Source organism: Gallus gallus, chromosome 5 (genome assembly GCF_016699485.2).
Source record: "Gallus gallus isolate bGalGal1 chromosome 5, bGalGal1.mat.broiler.GRCg7b, whole genome shotgun sequence".
Taxonomy (NCBI): Eukaryota; Metazoa; Chordata; class Aves; order Galliformes; family Phasianidae; genus Gallus; species Gallus gallus.
Window position 1 is genome coordinate 22,105,685 of NC_052536.1, and position 23,793 is coordinate 22,129,477.

At 36.1% G+C, this 23,793-nt stretch overlaps 2 long non-coding RNA genes across 2 annotated transcripts in view; one reads left to right on the forward strand and one right to left on the reverse strand.

Annotated features, from left to right (window-relative positions):
• The window catches only part of LOC107053449, an 89,400-nt gene extending 69,139 nt beyond the window's left edge, over positions 1–20,261 (reverse strand). Inside the window, exon 1 of the long non-coding RNA XR_005860536.2 lies at positions 805–20,261. This is a non-coding gene — a long non-coding RNA (uncharacterized LOC107053449). The remainder of the gene's footprint in view (positions 1–804) is intronic.
• The window catches only part of LOC107053450, a 258,977-nt gene that overhangs the window by 203,945 nt on the left and 31,239 nt on the right, over positions 1–23,793 (forward strand). The gene's annotated exons all lie outside the window — the stretch shown is intronic.

Genomic DNA, 23,793 nt, shown 5'->3' on the forward strand with positions numbered 1-23,793 from the left:
TTATCAGGTATTACATTACACTGCTTCCCTGTTCTCTATGTGGTCTGCACCTCCAACCAGAGTAAGGACTGATGTACACAGTCACCTTGCTTTGTTCTAATAGGCTACTGTGATTCAACTGAACCACACTGTGTATTTGCCCTTATTTTGTTCTCAACACGAGGAAATCTGATTCAGTGTAAGATTCCTTCATTGCTGACTAAGTTAAATCAAATTTGCTTTTCACATGCTAACAGCAGACTCATAAACAATACTGCAAATCAGGCACAACAGTAAGTTGCTAAACTACAGTAATTCGGTCACTAGGACAAACCTGCATTTCAACAGGGGAAATCACAGTAATGTCACTCTATGCAAGACCTAAAAACTTGCCTTGGTAGAAAACTGTTTGATGTAAATCAACTGCTGACATTTATATTAACTCATCGACAGATCACTTTTGATCACTGATCTGCTATCTTTCCAAAATACGTATAATGAGTACATAACATACATATATAATATGTCCATCAACACATAAAGGCAGCTGGAGGTCTCAGATTTTTTACACCCTTGTTTCTTGCAGCCTTACAAAACAAGGAGATATTCCCACAGAGCCTAAATGTGAAGGTGGGGGAAACAACACAAAGATCCAAATCTTCAGAAAATGTACAGAACAAACAAGGCAAGAAAACAGATTTTAGCTCCTTCCTTCCTGCCACCCAAGTCCACTCAATTTTCCCTTCTTGTTACTAATAATACTAAAGGATATTGAGAGAGTAATGTGCTATTTTCTAACTGGTTCATCTCTGAAATAAAAAATACCTATTATCCCTGGTTTCAGGCTGTAGAAGAGCCTCTGCAGACAACCAGTAAAAAATTCTGTTTCTTGAGCCCCAGACTGGACAAGGAACTACAACTCATACTGCTGGGGCTCCAGAAGATAGACTGAACAGCATGCAGGACGCTGTTCTTTTCTTTATGACGGGATGAGTAGGATTGTTTCAATTCTATGATGTGTTCCAGGAGCAAACACAAACACAAAACAGATGTCAAAAGAAAACGCTTTTCTTTTTGTGCAGAAACAGCAGATGGGAAATAATCACAAAGCCTGCAAGGTAGGGCATTCATTTAATAGCAGCTCATACTTCCTAGTCATGCTTACACTTACATCGTGTCACCCCATCTAGTGTTTTTCTTACCCTGAAAAGAGTATTTTAATGTGATAATCTTGTAGAGACAAACTGCTCACTGAATAGTTTCCCATCACTTTAATTAATGGACACCACACTGTCTGGATTCCAGTTACAGTTTCTATTTATTGGGAATACTTTAACTCTCAGTAAGGAGGAATATTATCTGATACTCTAAAAGTGAAGTGTATGATAAGAAGACCATGGTTAATCAGAAAGTGTTCTGAACAGACAGCTAGACTCTTGGTGACAGGCACATAATCAAAGAAGCAATAAGAATGTGCACCAAATTTTGTGACTAACAAATATACAAGATTCTGGCCGCTGCTGCATGGAAAACAAAGTGTTGAGAAGGACCAGTGGATAAAAAGTGAAAAAAAATTCTTCTCCCCACAATTTTGCAAATGAAAGCTAAACTGAGCAGGAATAAAACTGCAGTCACATACTCTCTTCAGACTACGAGAACAGTAGAAACACAGGCTAGGAAATAATAACTTACCAATTCCAAAACTATTGGTACTCCTTATTCATTCCTTCACAGCCTAGAATGTGTCATGCAGTAAGAGTTCAAAAAAGTTTTATGTCTAGTTGTAAGAAAAGGCAGGCTGAGCATGGCAAACAAGCACTGATTACAGTTAGCCTGCAAAAAGAGATCTGTCAAGATCTTCTTGCTAAATGACAAAAAAGACACCTCCCTGTGATAACCTGATGATTATTCTGTTACCTGTGTCCTTGATTCATCTTCATTAATTAAATAAGATGGCAGTTTGTCCTGCTGTCTTCTAGTCTGCCTAGCAGAGAATCACGAGCAGGTACTGTTTCTTTTAACTTGTCGGGGACACTTAAATTCCCAGCAGGTAAAAATTACTGGTATCCTCACCTCCAAAGGCTTCTTTTATAAAAAGAAGAAACTTTCTAAAGGATCAAAAGCCAACATTTCTCTTGAATCACTGAACTCCTGTGTTCCTCATCATCCCTAAAACTCATTATTGCTGCAAGAGAAGTATAGGTACCCACTAAACATATCAAAATATAAGACAGGTATCAAGAATTTACTGCAAAGTTATGCTGCAGTATGACTTTTTGCACCTCTATGGTAATTCAAATATGGTTTATTCCTTTTTGACTGGCAGATACACTACCTACAATGTAAGAATATGTGCACAAATGTGTGTAACTATTGAAGTAACTAGTGTCCTGTAAGTTTGTACCTTAACACCACGCTAACCTTTTCATCTGCTATAGTCTAAGAAGGAGGCACTTGAAAATATTACAGATACTTCCACTATTGAATTAATAGATCTATGCCTACAGGCAAAAGTATTTTGAAAATTAAGACAGACTCTCCACTGCTGTAATCCTGGTATAGCCCTTCACATTGGCAGAGTTCATATAACACAGCTGTACTTTTCAGCCACTTTGTCTTCATTTTGCACAGATTTAAATTACTGCAAAGGTGCAGAGCAATGGAGAATCTGTCACTATATAAATATTAATTAGCAAAGAATTACACTGCCCCTTCGTGGTGCTAAGCATTACCATTCCCATTTTCTAAATGGTGCTGCAGTCACTGAACAAGGTTAATTTACTAGTTCACAATGGTATGAGAAAATGACAGCCAGAAATAGAATACAGGCATCTCACAGCTACTTGTTAGTACTGAGAGCCACATAGTTCCACTTCCATGCATTTGCATTTTTAGGTTTGCCTGTCTTACTGTGTCTGTTCTCCAAAACAGCTTAAATGACATAATATTGCTGTCTCTTTACCTGGGGAAAATACGTGAAGATTCCCTGCAGCAAAAAGCTGTCAGTGTCACAGCACAATCAGCCAGGGATGGTTCCCCTGGGACAAGAGGCATGACAGCCAACAAGCAAAATAGCAGCTCTGAGGGCTTTTTGTTGACAGAAGGTTAGTTTTAAAATAACTGTTGTCATGTTAATTGCAATATTTCCACTGACTCTCCAGCTTTAAAAGGCATTAGAACACAGCCTACACAATCTAATGACTAAGATATGTGCTATAAATAGCAAAGAAATCTCAAAAGATTCAAAGGGCTGATGGAGCACACAGAAACCTTGATATATCAATGAACCTTAGATTCTTACAACTGGCAATGCAAATCAAGCTCTCCAGTTCTCTGGCCAGAAATAGTGGTTTAGTTTTGTGCTGTGAGGTACAATTTTTCTAGCTCTTTCCTGGATCAAGTATCAGGACTGTCCAGCATTTCACTTTGCAAGCACTCCCCATCATTATCCATTTAAAGAGTATTTGGTCTTGTACTGAATTGAAGGCTACTGATACTTCAGTGGAGACTGCACGTCTCTCTGAGCTGATGAGAGTTACCTTGATTTAGACAAACCCCTTGTGAACTGCTCTACACCTTTAACAGCTAGTGCTTATGCACAACCAAGATGCAACACTGTAGAATAAAAATGCTTATGCGCTTGAGTTTTAAATCTCTGCAAAGAGAGTGCAAATGACCATATAGAGAAAACAAATACATTAGATCAGAAAGCAGCTTTAAGCATCCTACGTGCTAGAAGATACTACACAAGTGTCTGTGTCTAATATTTTGAGGGGACCACTGTCCTAAAGAAAAAAAACAGAGCACTCCCAGTGCTGTAATACACAGGAAGAGTTCGCGCTGTCCCCTCTTCAAATGCAGCAAACTCTATTGCACAAATATTATTTGTTTCAGGGTTGCACAGCCTGACAGCTTTTCCTGGGCCACTTATGGGCACAAAGCCTCTAGAATAATTATTAGGATAATTCTTTTCTTTTAGGAAAGGTATTAAAAATAAATACTGGCCACAGACCTACTTAATATGAAAAAAGACAGTCCTTTCCTTCACTCAGAAGCAGAAACAAGCAGATGGTGACCCCAGTATTAATGGCTCATAGCAGGCAAAATTCCCCTTGGCACAGGGGGGTCTGTGACATAGCAAAGAGCACACAGCATTTCATAAACCCAGCGTTGAGCACCACAACAGTGTTCTCTCTGTGCTAAGGGGAAAGTCACTGGTCTAGGACAGCGATCTTGATGTTTGTATTTTCCACTCCATGATCCCGTATCTCTGTCTCACTTTAGTTTGTGAAGTATGTGTCTTTTTTGCACATAGATAAAACACAATAAGAGCCTCAGAGGCAAGAATGATCTAAGGCTATGAGTGATCTATTTTCTATCAGTATTTGACACAAAAGCAAACTGGAAACTGGACTCTACATTACAGTCTAATACTACATTCAAGGTGAGAAACTCTGCTAACAATGAAAATTAAATGATACAGAAACAATGCATATAACAGCAACACTGCAATTTTGGAAATGCAGGATCATTTCACAGAAATGAACTTCCTTGAATGTAATTGCTGTTAATGGAAGCAGTCACCTCTCAACAGAATATATAATTTTAATGTTGAATGAACTGTGACAGGATCTCCTTAACTACCTACTGACATGCCAAGGAAAGGACTAATAATGCTGTCCTCCCCCTTCCTCATTCTTCAGCTTTGCATTACACTTACAAAATATTCAAATATTATGAGCTTCTTCTCCTGCCTCCCCTAAATGACATAATATCAGTGATACTATTACAGTGTAAAAATGGTTTTATGCTTCTTAAATGAACTTCTGGCACTGGTGTTGCACAACTAGTGTGAATAACCTCAATGAGAGAGCACAGAGGAAGGAAAGAGAAATCTTATCAAAACTCATTTCACTCTCAGTCATTCTCTCATAGATTTCACTCATTCATTACTTTAGACTCATTCTTTCATATCCACATAATATTCACAAGCACCAAGTATTCTGGCCATGATGGAAAGGGACAGCAGTTGTCAAGTCCTCATAACATCATCCAGCTCCTTCTTAAATTGTAAACCGTTGTCTAATGTTTGGATGTGCCTTTTCTATATCCTTGGCTTAAGGCTTGTCAACCTTAAGACTGACAATGATTGAGAAAAACTGCCTCTTCGTTTTGTCCCACCTCTGAATTGATAAGCAACACTCATTGCTTTTTCTCTCCTTATTCTGGACATTTTATAATTTTAATTCTTTATCTTTGTGCTGTGTTTTCTTTAGAAAATAAAAGCTCTGCAAAAATATACTTAAAGGTGAGGGAGAATCTTTTTTGAAAGGTCCTGTGAAGGGAGCTTTGCAGAGAACAGCAAATACTAACTGGCTAACTACACATTGCTGCAGTTCAGGGAGAACACACATGGCTTGAAAGAAGTCAAGGCAAGTCAAGGAAGGATTATCCCACTGCACTTTATGATTTGTTAGTAATTAGAGACAGAAGTCTTTATGCCAATCCAGTCCCCAAGGACTAGGGCCAAATGCACTGAACACTTGTAGTTTTGAGACCACCTGCCAGCAAAAGAATAGAACTATCACTTGTTGAACAAGGCAAAGACACCAGCTGATAAGATGCACTGCTGCATAACAAGCAACTATCCCAGATTCCCTACAGCCCAAAAATAATGTTATGATCTAAAGAACTTCTGTGAATTCATTGCATGCAGATTTTTTCACTTGTGTGTCGTTGTGCAAGTTTGTGAATGCTAAGATTGGGTGTGAGAAAACCCAGAGCTGAGCAAAAAGAGCTGGGGAAAGCAGGGAAAAATCCATCACTGTCCTAAGCCACAATATAAATACTTCTCTAGTCCCACAGATGGCTGAGAAATCTACCCTCAAGCCACTAGACTCCATTTCCTCTCACAACCCACACATCTCGGCAAATTTTATGAAGTAGTGGAAGAGCTCTGCTGCCCACAGTCACTCAGACCCAACTGTGTTCTTTAGATTTCTTCCTACTTGCACCATAAATAAAGGAATTGCATGTTTCAAACAAGCTAAGTCATCAAATACTTTGAAGAGTCATGCACATAAGTATAAGAGTGGCTGAGAGTAACACAGAGGCCAGAAAAGAAAAATTATGCATTTTCTGTAAAGGCCACTGAAATGAGATGCAGTGCTGGCATAGAGGGAAGCAATAATATAGCAGAAACAGCAGAGCAAAGGTTTCACTTTCAAGAAGTTATTGTTAGTTCTACAATCATGTCAAAACCATCAGCGAGCCACACCAAAGATCCGCTGAGGGTGTCCTCTATAGACTGTAAAGATAGTAAGTAATCAGAAATTATTGATTTGAAGGAAGCTGATACTGGTTAGAGCTTTGACTTGGATCTGCTTAGACCTTTATCTATAGCAAGATAACCTCAGACACAAAATGGAAGGGACAAGTTTTATACATATAAAAAAAAGAAACCCAGATTTAGAGTGCAAAAAAATTCAAAGCAAATGCATCGAACAGATAGAAAGTAAAACAACCTCATAAATAACTCTGCTCTCTGCCCACTGTGTCCTTGGAGACAGATTATTGCTTGTAGGCATAACTTTGGATAACTCAGTGGCTTTCTGAACTGTGCTGAACTTTGCTAGTCTCCTCTGATAACAAAAAAAGTTCATTCTATTATCTCAGAGATCTGCTGTCTGCTCTGAGCAGACTCTCAGTCCCTTCCCTCTAGGCTGCAGCCTCCCATAGAGATTCTCCTACTGTCATACCCTACGGTGCTGGAACCTGCTCCCCAAACAAGGCTCCTTTCTCACCGAAGATGAATCCACTCCCCTGTTGTCATTTCCAAGGGCTCCTTTTACATCTACTTCTTGAAGGGACACAGCAAACAACTGAGAATACTCACCAAAAACAAATACCATCTGTCACATTTAAGAATTTTAATTTGTGTATGCACTGACCTGAGACAAGCTCTGTAGGCAAGAACTGAACTAGATGCAGTAATAAATTTGCTTCCTCTAAGCCACTTTCTTCAGATCTCCTAGTAAATATAAGAACAAAACAGTTTCTGCAGACCTTACGTTCTACAATAGTGTGGATTATTTTTAAAGAAAATAAGTCACATAGGCTTTGATGGAAGCACTTGTACTCAGGTGTCCCCATCCACCCCATTACAAAGGCAAAGTGATACCACAGTTATTCTAAAAATATCAGCATATTCAACACCGATTATATGATGGAAAATATGCTATGTTGATAACATAATTAGCATACATCTAGTGGTGCATTGAGAGTGTCCCTATGACGTGGCTTGAGAATCAAGTGGTCACGCCACATAGCCGAATCTGCACCCAACACTATAACCGCAGTTGTACTCAGTCATGTCACTCCCCGTATGATAGGGACAGGAGGAGGATCGGCAGCAAGGTTACTGAAGAACAGGATAACAGGGAATAAATATACTGCCAGCACAAGTTATTTTGCTTGTAGTCCACTGACTCTTACCTTCTGAGGGGCCACTGAGAAGCAAAATGGTGGGAGCAAGCCAGATTAATTGTTCTGACATGACACATCTGGCCTACACAATGGAAGATTCTTGCCCTTCCCTATAGTGAGATTGAATGAACTATAATTCAGTTTGAATTCCCCATACTGTATTCAATCTCATCTACTCCCCATTAAGTTCTCAATTCAATAGAGGTACAAAGTAAGGGAAAAAGCCCAGTTGCACTAAATAACAGACAAACTTGGAAAGGAAGAAGGTCCTCCAGACTCAGGGGTCAGATTGTTACAGCCCCAGGAGAAGACCTGTCATGAGCTCCCTGCTCCCAGATACAGTGAAAAATACAATCATTTTGGAGGACCTGGGGTGAGGAAGCCAGTTCTTTTTTGAGATGTTTTAGGTGAGGGTATGCCTAAATAGTCCTTAAGTTAGAAGCCTAAAGCTTAGGAACACTCTATTCCAACCTGTGGACAGCAATGATCTACTTGAGTTTGAATGCTTTCAAGATCAGATTGGTCAAAAGACTCTACCTAATGTTGCATGAGCTTGAACCTCTTTCCAGATAGTACCTCCTCATTACTCTAGAGACCTTTACCCTGACTCCACACTGTGGAACCAAAATACAAAGAGACAGCAACTTCTATTACTGTATTATTGACATGAAATATCTTCAGCAACCAATCCAATTGAACCTTCAACAACAAGTGAAATCTTTTTCAAGAACTGTGGGCATGTAAACCTTTTTTCACTTAAAAAAAAAAAAAAAGAAAGTAGCAGTAATAAAATAAAAAGGTGACTGACAAAAATCATGTAAGAAACTCCACAGAGAGGATTCACACAAGAATGGAATCCCAGAGGAAGAGCAAAACCATACAAAAATGCCATGGAAGTAGCAGCTCCAGCAAACAATCTGCAGGTCCCGAGGATGAGGAAGTTGCTGACAGTGTCAACTTCCTACTCTAATGATTTGTGAATATGTCAACAATGTAGATGTTAAAAGGAAGTGTACCTTGAATTCAGAAGGAAGTATAGCCTATATTTCCTCTGCAGAGATCACTGTCTATGGACAATTCTTCGCTCCAACTACAAGCTTTTTTTGCAGTAAAATTACCTGTGTAGTAGGACACAGATGACTCTCCTCAGATAGAGAATATTCAAGAAGCTATCACAGTAACATCTGTAAGTCAGAGGAAATAATGGTCCGACCTCTAATCAGAAGATTTAAAGGTAAATATTTTACTCGTCACTATTTTAAACTGCCATAACAAACTCAGAGGAGTCTCTTTAAGTATACATCTGAGAGGTTTAATCAGCTTTCTCTACCCAAATATTTCTACATAAAACTCTGTTCACTTCTATCACCTGAGAGTCACTAGATAAATTATATTGAGGCCTAGATAGCTACTGTCATTTCTCTTAAATTAACAACCCTATAAACACTCGGATTTTAGTTGCTAGTTTGTCAAAACATTTTCAAGATCAGCTACAAATGACAAGCTTTTAGGTAGGAAAAGTAGAAAGAAAAATCACCTAGAATTCAGGTGCTTCCTCAGACAAACCTTTTTACATAACAGCTATATGATGGTACAGAGCCAGCTTGCAGCTTGCATCACAACTGACAATAGATGATTTGGACAGTCTGATAAGCTTCACATGAATCTTTCTTTACAGTTAGCACTAGACTATAGTTAGGAAAGAAATAAAGGAATTCTTCCATCAACAACGCAGCTAAGAACAGCTGAGCAAATGCAAGAAAGAAACAGTGCTGCTCTGAGGGAAAATGTAACATTTTCATAGCATTTTACCTGAGACACACATCTGAAAAGTTGAAAAATAAGCATCACTGAAAACTGCAAGCTATTTAGTCTTACCTGTTTTTGAAATTGGATATATTATGATACAATCAATCACAGCAGAGCAAATGTTTTACTAGTGTACCTTTTCAAACAAGTATGGCTATACTATTTAAGAGCTCAGAAAAAACAGTGATACATCAGTTTTGATCATATATTTGTCATTTTTTAATTATTTGTGATTTTCCATAGTAATCTTTCTGATGTTAGCTAAACAGCCATGAAGATGAACGCACAACACTCAACTGTCTCCTCTTTGAGATACACGTAATTTCTGTATCAGGTGACAAATGTGACAGTTACGTTGACATTACAGCCAGAAGTGGTACAAATGTCCCTGCGGCTAAGACTGCTTTTCACTTGTTGCCCCTTATATTGCACAGGAAGTCAAAGAACTTCTTCAATTACTGACTCATCCACCAATTTTCTTAAATCTCCAGCAAATTCTCAGCACAGAAATCAGGCAGGTGGCTTGGCTATCCAGTTCTCATTAGTCTGCCCTCTGGCATGTGTCAGTGCTCTGAGAGAATTTTGTATTATGCCTTAATAAAGCCTTTCAAGATATATTGAAAGCGTAAGTGATTTTTCACTGAAGGACATTTGTGCAGTAGTCCCTAGACAGAAACTAATTGTCTTTTCCTTGAATCTATTTTAAAGAGTAGCTAGCTTCAACAATACAAGAGTGGTATTTTGACATCACTCAGATTCGTGTTATTAGGCTTGTTTGATCTCTAGAGGACAGCAAACAACACACACAATCCCATTCAGAAATGTAAATGAATCAACACCTATAAGTTATTATGCCTATGTTCATTCACCTACAAATTCCAAAGCAATAAATGAATAAGAAACTAAATCGGACAGAAAAAGAAGTTAGCTCTCTCAATTGAAACTCTGATGAATATATTTAGGATAATGTTATTTTTTCTTATTTCCACAAATGCTTCTTTATTAAACAATTATATCAGTCTCTCAAAATGGTAAAACGTCTCTAAGAAAGAGGGAGATGAGGAGAGGATTCTCCCCATTATCTTCATGGGGGATGCATATGCTATTTATAGCACAGCTTAGGACTTCCCTAAACCAAATGTATCATCTATTTTCATCTTCTTTCTATATCATCATCTGAGTCCTGCTAGAAGAAACTTAATGGCACTGTTTAGAAATGTTCCACTTCCATGAATTTCCTTATTAGAACTGTTGCCCTCTGCAGAATTATTGGTGTGATTCTAATTAGCATGCAATGCCTTCAATTTGAGAACCCATAGTTGCCTCAGTTAAAAAAAATAATCCTGAATAATCTTATCACTTAAAAGATTAATAAAGCCTCAGAATTAATTCTTGTTATGTCTTTTCATTCCCAATATAAATTACATTTGATATGGAGAAAAGAGAAGTGTGAAATCACAAAAGCTGTGCCAATTCAAATGTCTACGAGACACATAAATGAAGTGCCAGATAAACAGCCTGAACAAATTCCAGTGTTTCAGAGAGGACACATATTTTACTTCTGTTAGTGCGTGGGCAGCTTGCCTTGCAGTAGAGAAAAAGGAGGTCAATTTTTACAGTATGAGAATCACCTGAAGAAAGGAATGACCATTTAGCACTTCTTAGAAGAAGAAACACCAGAAAGAAGGATTCTGAAGATCTATTTCATTTCCTCCTTTGCAATTGTATTTTCTTTAATGGGTATACTGCAGGACAAAAGTATTCTATCAATTAACTACAGATTAAAATCAATAGAGGTGTATTGTGAATTCTATTCTGCTTTCTTTGAAGACTTAGAGGAACTATACATCTACATTTGAGTCTTCGCTGCCTTTCTGTTAAACGCATTTTGTCATTCCTCATAAATGAACAAAATTAGTGCTTATACTCAACAGAGGCACATCAGGCCAGACCATGACAATCAGAACGTTGATTATGTAGAACTGTGTCACTTTAACTTAACCACAGCTAAATGAAACAGCACATGACCTACCCATCCTAGTAGCCCTTTAAGATCTTAGGCAAATGTAGCCTAGAAATTATGACAACTCATACTTCTGTATTTCCTCTCTGTATTCCTCAAGATCAAATCTTTGAAGAATCTCATTCCTACAGTTCTTCTCTTTTTCTTGTGCTAGAGATTTACTGTATTGAAAAATAAATACAATGAATTTTTTTTTCTCTTAACATATGATCTGAAGACTGATTTAGGAGAACGCTTGCTTTTCCGGTTTCATTCCTCAATGCAGTAGAAAGTAGAAGTTTCAAAAGATCACTGCTTTCCAATATCCAATTCCCTGTTACTGTTAGCAAAGTACTGTATCCTACAAAATATTGTTAAGCTAATGCTACTTGTTGACAGCATGAACAAGCAGGTTTTAGCCACCTGTTCATCAGTGAGACATTCAACTGAGTAACATCCAATCAATGTTCAGCAAACATTTGCTTTGGAAATGAGGGGGGTTAAAAAAGAAATCAACATTATCCAGACAGTGTTTACTTTCAGAGCTCTGCAAAGTTCACATAATTTGTTGTGTAGATGGACCTCCATCATCAACTGCTTTACTTTCTGTAGTTCAGACTGCATTATCAGGTACAGGTGCCTTTCCATCCACATCTCATACTAGCAAGTCTGTCTCAGCTCCATCATTTTCATCATTTTAGCTTTCTCTCCTTGACACGGGATTCATCCTACCTGAGCTTTCTTAAAAAAATATCGCCAAGTGTTATATTTTGTTTTCAATCTGACAGTGTCCTGAAAACCCCATAGAAAAAGAACTCTGAAAAAATTACACATTGTCTTACTACTAGATAGATTCGTCATCTTTAAAAACTCTCCTATTCATATCTATTAACCATTCATTTGATATAAAATGTAACTTCAAGCATATATGTGACTAAATCATCGTCTCTCCCACAGAATGCACTAAAAGCACCTCAAAATAGCTCCTTTTGTAGGACTACTCTGGTAACAGTAGACAGAGGATCTAATTGATCTCTGCCCCATCAATTAATGTCCTATTGGACAGGTATTCATTATGCAGCCCTGTGAACCATACAGAGGTTTGAGAATCACAAAAGAATTTAAATAAGAGGGTGCAAAGTTTTTGTGGTTCACTTTGGGCAGAAATATTTCACTGTTTCCCCTAAACAACACACTGCACATCTTGTCTGCTGGTACAGTAATTAGGCACATCTACTCTACTCATTTGTAATGACATCTGGAAAGCCATAAAGTGCTTAATCAGAAATTGTAACATATGATAGTGTTTAGGATTGTTTGTTATATAAGAATAAATAAAAGTGAATAAACTGAAATCTTGAGGACAAAATATAAGATTGTCAGGTATAGATTAAAATCCTGCTGAATTTAACCAGTATATTTTCATTTAACATTTGTAAGCCTCTTTGATATTCTCACACGGACAATGCAAAGAAACACAGAATACTGTACTTTATATACTGTGTGTGTATTTGTTACTTATGTCTGTATTGTGCATGATATTATTAAATATATATCCTAGTTATTATGCCAAGAGGTATAATATTAAATTGATCCTATTAAAATGTTCTATCTTCAAAATCTGTGAATTGTGTTAGAATTAGTGGGAGTTCTTCTATTTGCCATTTATTCCTTCTAGAGAAAGTGAGTCCAGGCATTCTTACTACACTGCTCGTTCCCTACTGTGATAATTACACTAACTTAATGGGTTTGAACAGTAGAAAAAGAAATTACCCTAAACTGGTTTAATTTAAAATACACAAGTCATTGCAATATCAGCAGCAGTTTATAAAACCAGTGTCAGGGAAGTTACCTAAAAGTTGTTTATTTTTAAATAACCTCACTTATTCATCTGTTATGCCCTGTAAGGACAGAGCTCTTGGCATAGAATTTATTTACACAGAGCTGTACCATTTTTAGGGCCATTATTTCCCTCAAAGTTCACAATAGATACTGAGGGCTGAATTAGACAATGTTGTGATGTATTTTCAGGTCAATGTCATAAATGATTTATTATTCACATTTTGAGCTGCATCACAGAAAAAGAATATATATATATACACACACATACATTCTTCAACATTCACTGCATCTGCATCAAAATCCAAGGCAAATGTAAATTTGTCCAAATTAGCACAAATAGTGTCTCCCACCAAGCCTGTCTCTCTCTCTGTTTACTCTGCTTAGATTCCATTAGATATTTCATAGGAATTTTTCATTGTAACTAGTGGATCTTATATTATTGTGTAAGCAATAATTGGGAATCACGATCACTTATCCACCACTTTACTTGCATTCTATATTCATAAACTCTAATATCAATCCTTGAAGTTGAATATTCAAGTGCTAGATACCAACACTCACACACATACCTTCTGAGAACTCTCCAGCCTTAACAATTGCAGTCTCAGTATTCTACACTTTGAGGCTTTGAATCATTAAAAAAAAATTGACTATGCTGCTGCAAAAATTTCTTTGAACACTGATTTTAATGAGTAACATAGAAGCATTATAGTTTATGTGAACTTGCTTATTTTTTCAGTAAATTTATATCATTTTTAATTACTAGCATTTACTATATATATTCACTAAAAATTTAAGCTCCTGATACTTTATATAATGTGTGACTACTTGTAAATGTTCACAATGATAAATTACCCTAAATCACAGCTTTTCTTTAAATGCTCACTGACTGATATTTCTTTTATCTTTATTCTCAGTATTTCTTCTCCATTTCTCCAACTTTTTCTATGAATCCAGCAGGTCTCCCTAACCCCGCATCTTCCTCTTTCTACATTTTCCCATTACTCTGTGAAAATATTCTACACAATTCTAACACTGACAAAGAAGCAAATCAGTTATGCAAAATGATATCCTCACCAGATCAGGTCCCCACATCTCTAGACTACTTTTCTTTCGGAAAGCAATCAACCTTCCAACTGAACTGTATTTTTCCTAAAATACTACAGTTATTTTCTTCAAATGTTCTCTTCCTTTAGCACTGGTATTTTAAACAGAATAATATTCCGTTGAGTTTATTTTTCTTTCTTTGCTTTATTTTAAATGTTGCATTAAAAATAAAACCTTATAGAAAAAGTTACTCATAAAACTTTAATCTTTTCCCTTATGTAAAAATATCAGCTACTAAAAGATACGCAAATCTTAAATAAGAATAGCATGATCATGTAATTACCAACTGTATTGTAATTACAGAGATTCAAAGAAATAAAATTCACATGGGCAACCACAAAGGTAGTATGTGAAAACATGACTCCAGAATCAAAATTATATTTGCTTGAAACGTTTCCTTATTAGAGAGGAAGATAAGAAAAGGTGTCCCATGGCCAGTGCGGAAGAACAAAAAGAAGAAATTAAATAGCTTTTTTTCTACCTCTTTCTCTCCTCTTTTACCCTGTAAGAAGCATCAGGAAAAAAAAAAGAAAGAAAGAAAGAAAAAAAGGTATTACAAATTCACAACATAATGGAAAATGTTAGGCAATCTAGAGATAGAATTCACTACCAGCCCTCCCAATAATAACAATTCCACATCTCTCACTTTGTTTCTTTCATAACTAAATGAAGTTTTCGGTCTTCATTTTTACTTTTTGGCTAAAGAGATCTATTCTTCCCTAGTCAAAGTCTATCAGAGGTCTCCTCAGAATAAATAATTTTTCACAGCACAAATAGAGAGAACTCAAGTTTTAGATCTGACAGTTATGTATGCACCTTTTGTAATAAATATGCTTTTTGTCATATTAACTACCCAACAAAATTTTCTCAGTCCAGAAATTGTTATTTTATGCTTAGCAAATGGGGTCTACTTGAGGTTTCTTTTACAAGCTGAATGCTTTTCCAAACATCGATATGTTTTTCATGTGTATATATACAGTTCTCAAAGTGCTGACAGCAGGCATCTAGGCATTCTTACAATGTAAGTAAAGAAAAAACCTGTACTCTGTGGTGTCCAGAAACGCACATGGATATCATACAAAGCCTATTCCATATCCCTAAAAAATACTCACAAACACAATTACCATCTTTTACTAATGTCACTTTATAGTTATCCATTGAAAAAAATCATTCTGCGTATTCTAAACTTTCTGCCAATTGCACCGGCTCCCATTAGAGGAAAAACAAGCATATCTAAAGAAGCTTTTCAAGTTAAATCCCAAGTCTTATGTGTAAGTAAAAATGACTTAAGCCCTAAAATGCATGCTACAGATTTTTTTTGTTTGTTTGTTTTGCGTGATCAGTTTAAGTTTTAGCAGAAAGGAGACAGGAAGAAGATAGACAGTGCTGGAACATTTACTTTGACTAAAGTAGTTGGATGAGTGCATATGTTAAAACCATTGAAGACGCAAAATTTGTGAAGCAGAAGGAAAAAAGCAGCTCCATGAGTCTATGTAGGGGCTCAAACTTTAGATAATGATTTAAGAGCTTAGGATTTCTGTCTCAGAGAAGCAAAAATTAGCTATGTGAAATGTCAGAATAGTTTAAATCGCTTCTCTCAGATATATCAAGTTCAGTACACAGAGAAATATAGGGCAATAATGTTGTGGTCAGGGGTATCAGTAAGCACAAAAAAACACTGCAGATCCACAGAGTAAGCAAACTGATTAACTGCATCCCTCAGCTTAAATCAGAAACAAACTAAAGTAGAACTAGCTACAGTTCATGTGTGATCAAGACAGACAAACTATCCAACCCATTTGTCTTTATACAGTTTACTTGATTTCATGCTATCTTTCCAGGACCACTGGTAGAGGTAAATTTTCATTATCTGACTATATTTCAGTACTATACCAGGGATTGTACTATGCAAGTTTTCATCAGTGACAACTTCTTGTAGGTCGATTGTCATCAATAAGAGCTTTAACAGCAAGGTAAATCTACAATGTGATTTTTCTTGAAACGAGCAGTTTGCAAGATGCTGCTTTGCTTACAGAGCACAAACAAGCTGCTAACATTGTTCTAAACAATGCCCTGTAAGCATTTTAGAAACATTTAAAAGTCCTTTTCAAATTATGCTGTTTTCAGTGCCACTAATATCAACAGACTTAGCATGTAGATTCTAAGCAACATTTAAAAAGAATAAAGTGTTGCACTATTGAATTCAGGGTACCATTTTGGCTATCAATTCCCTTTTACTGAAACTTAATACATCAGACAGAAAGAAGATATTCATACCTCCAAAACAAAGTAATCATTTGACCCAACTTGGAATTCTGCATTCGTACTACTAAATATGAAAAGACAAGGGCCACAATATTTAGAGTAGTAGACAGTCCCATTTCTCCATCCATTTCAAGTCCCTCTGAATAGCAGCACAACCATCTGTTGTATCAACTCTCCTCAATCTTGTATTATTTGTTAACTTGCAGTAGGTCCTCTCATTTTATAACCTAAGCCATCAATGAAAATACTAGACAGTATCAATCCTGGTATTGACCCTTGGTATACCTATTGGTCTCCAGCAGGACTTCATGCTGCTGACAACAACAGGTAAGGTCAGCAGTTCAGCTAGTTTTCAATCCACAGTTCACTTTTCTAGTCAGCACTTAAGTTATTCTAGATGATGCAACTTGGAGACTACATAAAATCTTACTAAAATCAAGAAAAATAACATCCACTGCTCTCCCATCATCTACTTTGCCAATCATCCTTTCATAGCCTTTCAGCAAGGCTACCAGGTAGTCAAGCATCATATTTACCCCTTTCATGAATCCACACCAACTACTATCAGCCTGTCTTTAACTTGTTCTGTCTTTAACTTGTTTAGAAACAGTTTCCCTGATTATTTGCTCCATGACTTCCCAGGAACTGAGTTGAGGCTGACCAGTTTGTAGCTCCTCTTTTTTGCCCTTCTTGATGTAAGAGTGATATTTGTTTTTTTTTTTCTATCCCTAAGGGATCATCCCTAAACACAATGACCTTTCAAAAAAAAAAAAATTATGAGTGACCTTGCAAAGACATCAGTGAGTTTCATCAGCACTTGCTAAGTCAGGTCCACGTCAGAATTTGTGTATGCCCAGTTCATTCAAATTTTTCCTAACCTAGCTCTCCCCAACCCAGGGTAAGTCTTCTTTGCTTCAGACTTTCTCACTGGTGTCAGGGGCCAGTGAGATAAATTAGTTTAAAAGAACACAGCCTAAATAAAAATAAAACAAGCATTTACAAGGAAAAAAATAAACAGGTCAGAAATGAGATCTCTTTTGTACTGATAAAGAAGAAAATAGCATTTGTCTCATGGGAAAAAAATAAGAAGAGATTCTTGCCACAGAAATTGATTTTGTGTTCTCAGAATAATCAGAATTAATGTATTAATATTCTTCAAATAGTGAGCATGCAAGCAATCAGAACTAGAGAAAGTGAAGCAGACTGAAAATCGTTATCTTATAAGGGATCCACAATCAAGGCATAACAGGTCAAAAATGTGTCAGAGTTCAGAAAAGTAGAAAATAAGAAGAAACCGTTTTATTCTATAATGTCTTATTCTTTGAAGAATCAGAAGAGAATAGAGTACAAACAGAACAGGGAAAAAGATTCCACTCAATCCAAAATAAAGTATAAATTAAAAAGTCTTAATACCTCCCTTAAAACTTATTTGATGGAGAGCAAACTGTCAGAAATAAATAGATGGGTAAACTTTCCTCTTTTGGAACAGAACATTCACTTCGGATTCCTTCACAGGACACAATGTAGTTTGCCAAGTTCATCTGTCCAGGAAACAAGTAGTAAATAAAAACCTCCCCCATGGTTACAATACATTAATTAACCTATTATTTTCAGAATACAATAGCTTACCAGCAGCAAAGGATAATATTCTGAATTAATTTCAATAGGACTCCCCATTCTAGATGACACATATCATTAATGAGTGTTTAAGCACCATTAGGTAGCCGTATTTGGATGGTCCAAACAGTTTTTATTAGGTCTGGTAGCCATTAAGAGTTTAAGCCAGCTTAAGAATATTTTTTTCAAGTGCATTAACATTATGACTTCATTGTTGGACAGGTATGCTTAATCCAGGGTTAAGAAGAATATAGTTACACTACCATGAGTTTCACTTTACTATTAGATTGCTGCTGTTACCCCAGATTGTGTATTAAAACTATCCAAAATATGCCTGACCATACAGCACTGAAGTATAGACAGTGGACTACTGAGATAGATGATGATCAGAACTTTTCTCATAGCTTTACCATCTTACGGCACTTACGGACCAAGGCACAATTAAAGCATAACTCAATTAATTTATAATTACCCAGCAATAATGATTATGTTTTCTTTTTTCTCTGAACATCTGTCAGGAAATGTTTTCATCTTCATTGAACATTAGTCAAACACCTGTTTCTCTGTACTGCAAAGCGGTAGGGAATCATTCTCCAACTGGGGATTTAATATTTACTGAAACGGGAATAAGTATCTGTGATTTTATTAACAGGGAAGAATGTGATAATACAAGAAAAAGCTAACACTTCTTGGAAACTAAAATGTAAACTGTCTTTCAAACTAAATGAGTTGAGCCACATGAAGCCATTTCAAAATAAGTATCAAGGCCCAATGGCAAGGTTTCGGATCTGAAAGAAAGTGAGCTGTCATCCTATCTTAACGTTTCAGTAGTTTAAATACTTCCTACTTTTTCTTGGCTATTACTTGAGATGTGCAATTCAGCCCAGACTTCCAGGACTCAATTCTAATTTTGAAACGATACCTCATTTTTAAAAGAGAGAGCCAGTTAGTTGGATTGAAAATAGATAGATACAACGTACATAATTAAACTTACAAGATATTAATTTTTTTTTAATTAAAACTTTTAAAACTATTAACATCAATAAATGGTGATACTGCATGAACTCAAACATAGGTTTCTAATGTTTCACGTATTTTAAGGCTTTTATTATGTGCTGCCTGGCCAGAAGCCGAGAGGGTCCTGCCACTGCTCTAATCTAAATGAAGTCACGGCAAAGATAGAGATCACCACCTGATGGCATGTTTTTAGTAACAGTTACATCAATAAAAATTAGCCTGTATTCATTCAACATATGATCACATTAGGCTACTTTCCCACTAATTATAGTCTTATCAGTATCAATTTCTAGAGATCAATTATAGATCCTGAAATTAGAGTAATAAAAACCCACAATACAAATAAATGATAATGCAGTTGAGTAAATGATGCTGGAAAAGTAGTGAATCAATCTGAATACAAAACAGACTGTGATAAACTGAGTAAAGAAATTAACATGCTGTAATAGATGGTTTGTACCCAATTTACTGACAGAAACAGATCAGTTCATACAGCGTGAAATACACACAACCTCTATAAATCACAATGTATTTTAGTCAGTTTTATTTGTTATGAATTATGAGGTTACTTCAGCCACATTTACACTCAGTCACCACAGCACTATGCGTACTGCTTAAAGGTAGGGATGGTTGAGTGATTTGACCCCTTCCTTTACTTCAGTGAGTCTCTGCCTAACACTTGTTTTTTACTATAGACCTCCTATAATAAAATCAAAACCCAGGCCTGCAATTAAAAACAGTTGTAGAACTCAGCTAAGCAAAGACATCATATGATCTAAGCCTAGTCTTCCATCATGAGATTAATTCTAGCATCATGCATGCATAAGCTACTCATCTAACCATATGAAAAACAAGTTTTGTGCATTTCCTCTCAAACCACAATATATGGATCTGTGCTGTATTTGAGGTTTTAATTGTACTACAAAGAAAATTGCCAGCTGAGTTGTATTCTGCACATCTCCCACAAACTTGCATAGAGAATGAATTCATTTTCACATCCAGGTGGTTGAATTCTTAGAGATAATGGATTGAGTCTCAGTAATATGCATTGTTTATCCTGCTGAGACAGATAACAAATTCTGTGACTTCATTCAGCAATAAGACTGTGTTGCGGTAATAGCTACAGCTAGTATTTAGCCGATACTGACCTAGTCTAGATTCTGCAGTAATGCTAAAATCAACATGGTTAGTCTAAGCAGTGACTGAATCTAAATCGTTTATCCAACCGCAAATCTTGGGACCTGTAGTTCAGGTGTCCTTGGCACTTAATGACAGCATTATTTCTACTTGAATTAAAAGAAAAAAATAATATTGTTTTAAAGTAAATAATTGAGCAGGGTTCAAGTTCTGACAAGACCAAAACATAAAGCTACAGTGACCTCAGAAACAAAAGGATTAGGACTAGTAAGCACCCATCATTTACGCTGCCATACAGACACTTAGTTTGATCACCACTGTTTGTGAATACTTGGACTTGGATAATAAGGAAAAAAATCCTACGATAAATAACTTGAGGTTTCTCATAAAAGCAGTCAGTGTCCTCTAACAACATTCCTCAAAATAAAAGGCTTAAAAACAAAATAGTAAGATGTTCAAACGTATTCTAGAACTAGCAAAGACGGACAAATACTTCTAAAGTCAGCAATAGCTGAAAAAGATGTTATTATTAATTTGGCAACTATATATTTGAAGAAAAGCACTACTGGTTTTTCCACCTCTTAGCCTATATTGGGAGAGAAAGAACTGGCTAGTTTTCTGCACATGCCCTAAATCCTCAGAGTAGCCATAAGAGCTGACTCAGTCCAAAAGCGTAGCAGAAGATAACTAAAACATCTGCAACACTGATAACACATTGAAGAGCAGAATATACATGAAAGACAGCTAGACAGCTACTGTGAGAGGAGCAGATACACCACTCTCTTAATATTAAAATCTTAATAATTAAAAAAGCACATACCTGTATAGAAGCTTATGTTTTCCAGGTGTACTGCTGCTGTGTACAATCCAGTGGGGCTGGACATGCATTCCTGTACCTGAAGTCAGAGAATTGAGACCCCTCAGTTCATAAATTCACAACTGCCATTTACACATGGTGTAAAGTAAACATAACGCTCCCACTTCTTATCCATTATAGATTTTCTGAGGTATAAGCAAATCTGAAGTTAAGGGAAAAGTTGGATGAAAGTAGAACACCTGTGGGAACATAGTGGTTACAAAGGTAAAGCTTTTAGATAAACAATTAAGTTTTTCTTCAAGTGTTTATACTTCTTCAACTGTCATTTTCTCTCGATCAATAAACGGCTGAGGTAAGAAACAAGTCCAAGCTAGAATACAGACCCAGAAAAATAGTTCAAAATGCTTTGTAAAATGTCTGTGCAGAAGTCTACATTACTTTCTTGTGTGCATCAATGAGTGAAATTGGTTAAAATACTTGAACTGTGACTATATTCAGCGCTGGTATCTTTGACAGTTCATAACATTGCACTCTGCTGCATATCTGGAATATGTAGTTCAAACATTTTTGGTGCAAATTATAGAACCTGACAGTCTCTCAAAATAAGCAAATTCTGAATAACTTAATTCAAAACCAACTAAAGGCTATGGCCATTATGACAACTGAGCTCTGTATACTTCCTGTGGCTTTTAGAGTCTTCGTTTATGAGTTAATAGAAAACTTGTAAGAATAAAACAGAGCACATGCACAAGTGTGTTAGGACGCCTGATGTGAAAACTTCACAATAAATATTCTACACATTTCAGCCTTAAAAAGCATACAGGTAAAAAGACATGAAGAAAGAAACAACGCATGAAACGTTGCAAAGTTCAAATTATTTTAGAAATTTCATGAAAGACTGTAAAGATAAAGGATACTGCCTTTTAACGTACAAAAGGCTCTAAGAGATTACACATGTACACTCAGTAAATACTGGGAAGAGCCCAAAGTTTACAAAGAAAAATATAGCCATCATGAGCAGGAATTTAAAAGTTAAAAACATAAATTATTACATATTTAAATTTTCTTTGCAGACTTCTCCCTGGTATTCAAATTGACCTTTTATTGAGCACAGTCTGTCTAGGTGAGAAATGCATACTAAAGGAATTTTACTATGTACAACTGGAAAAGGTTAGAGTGCAAAACTTAAACTTTGTCTTCAGTCAAAAAAAAATCGCCCCACTTGAGGAATACGTGAAGGAAACTGTAAGCAAATTTGAGCAACCACAGAAACTAAGCTTAGCTATCAACAGATAGTCTAGACTACATACACGTTACCAGAATTAAAGATGCTTTAACAATATTTTTGAGAAATCTCAAAAACTAGAGAATTGTAAAGAATGCAGACATCAGCACACATGACTTTGTAATCAAAAAGGCATTCTGAAGAAAACATACTAATCAACTTAAAAAAAAAACCAAAAAACATTTTATCCCCTTTCAATGCAGATTGATACTCAATACTATTTCTCCTGAAAATAATGAACACTAACTGGTTCAGGCGATTCTCGTTTACGCCTCCTGGAGAAGTTTGCCACAACTGCAAGCATGCTAGAGATACTTAACTTCAATATTGACATGATAATCTGAAGATGCATGAATAAATTCCAGAGCATTAAAATCATTGTATACAGAAAGGAAAAGCATTTGAAAATTTGGAAAACTCTTGTTTGCTTATGTGGCATACTGTTATGTTATCATACATAAATAGGATAATGTTAGGAAATTCTGAAGCGTAAGGACAACTCTTAGGAATTCTGAAAAACCGCTAAGATCAGAGTAGCATAACATTAATACATCCTCATATATTCATCAATATGAGAAAACATAGATACAACACAATGTACAGTTCTGATGCACACTTTGAAACTTAAATCTTCCCAAGACAGATATTTTGCAGGGTCTTGAGCAGGAAACTCTCTGAACTCAGTACTGGTGCTCACTGTATACTTTGGGGAGTTTTCCCAAATAAATTAATGCTGCTGCTGGGCAGGACTAAGCTATAGTTTGAACCTTTGTGTAATAAAATATAATTTTATTTATTACAGTTTATTATTAAGTCATTGAGGGTGTGACAGGATAAAAAGGTGACAGGCCCGAAATCAAGATAATAGGGAAACCTGTTGCTACTCAGAGTTACTATTCTTTAATAAAAACATCCCAGTTAAAACGGACCAAGATTTTCACAAATCATTCTTTAGCCTTACTGAAGTCCAGTAGACATAACCTTGCATAATCTGTGACTGAAATTAAAATGATTAATTAACATGACAAACCAATCTGTTGCCTCATGTGTAAGCAGACATTCCTACTCTTTCCAGATACATATATTTAAAGTTCTATCATTCATGCTATGTATCACTCTAAAGTAATTATGTGGACCCTTCAAGATGCAAAAATAATACACGCAATAACCAAACATCAATTTCATTTTTATATTATGATTAAGAATGTCTTGAGACAAAACTTTATACAGTTGCTCTGATACGTAGCCATTATATCAAAGAATCTGTTCATTTCAGTAGGTGAAAATTAATGCTGATTCTTCAAAAGATAAGAAGGAACTTGGATGAGGTAGCTAAAACTGAGGACAGCCAGGAAAAATATAATTCTGCATATTTCTTACTCTGCATTCAGAGCAATCTTTTACACAGTTGTATTTTACAACTTTGTATTT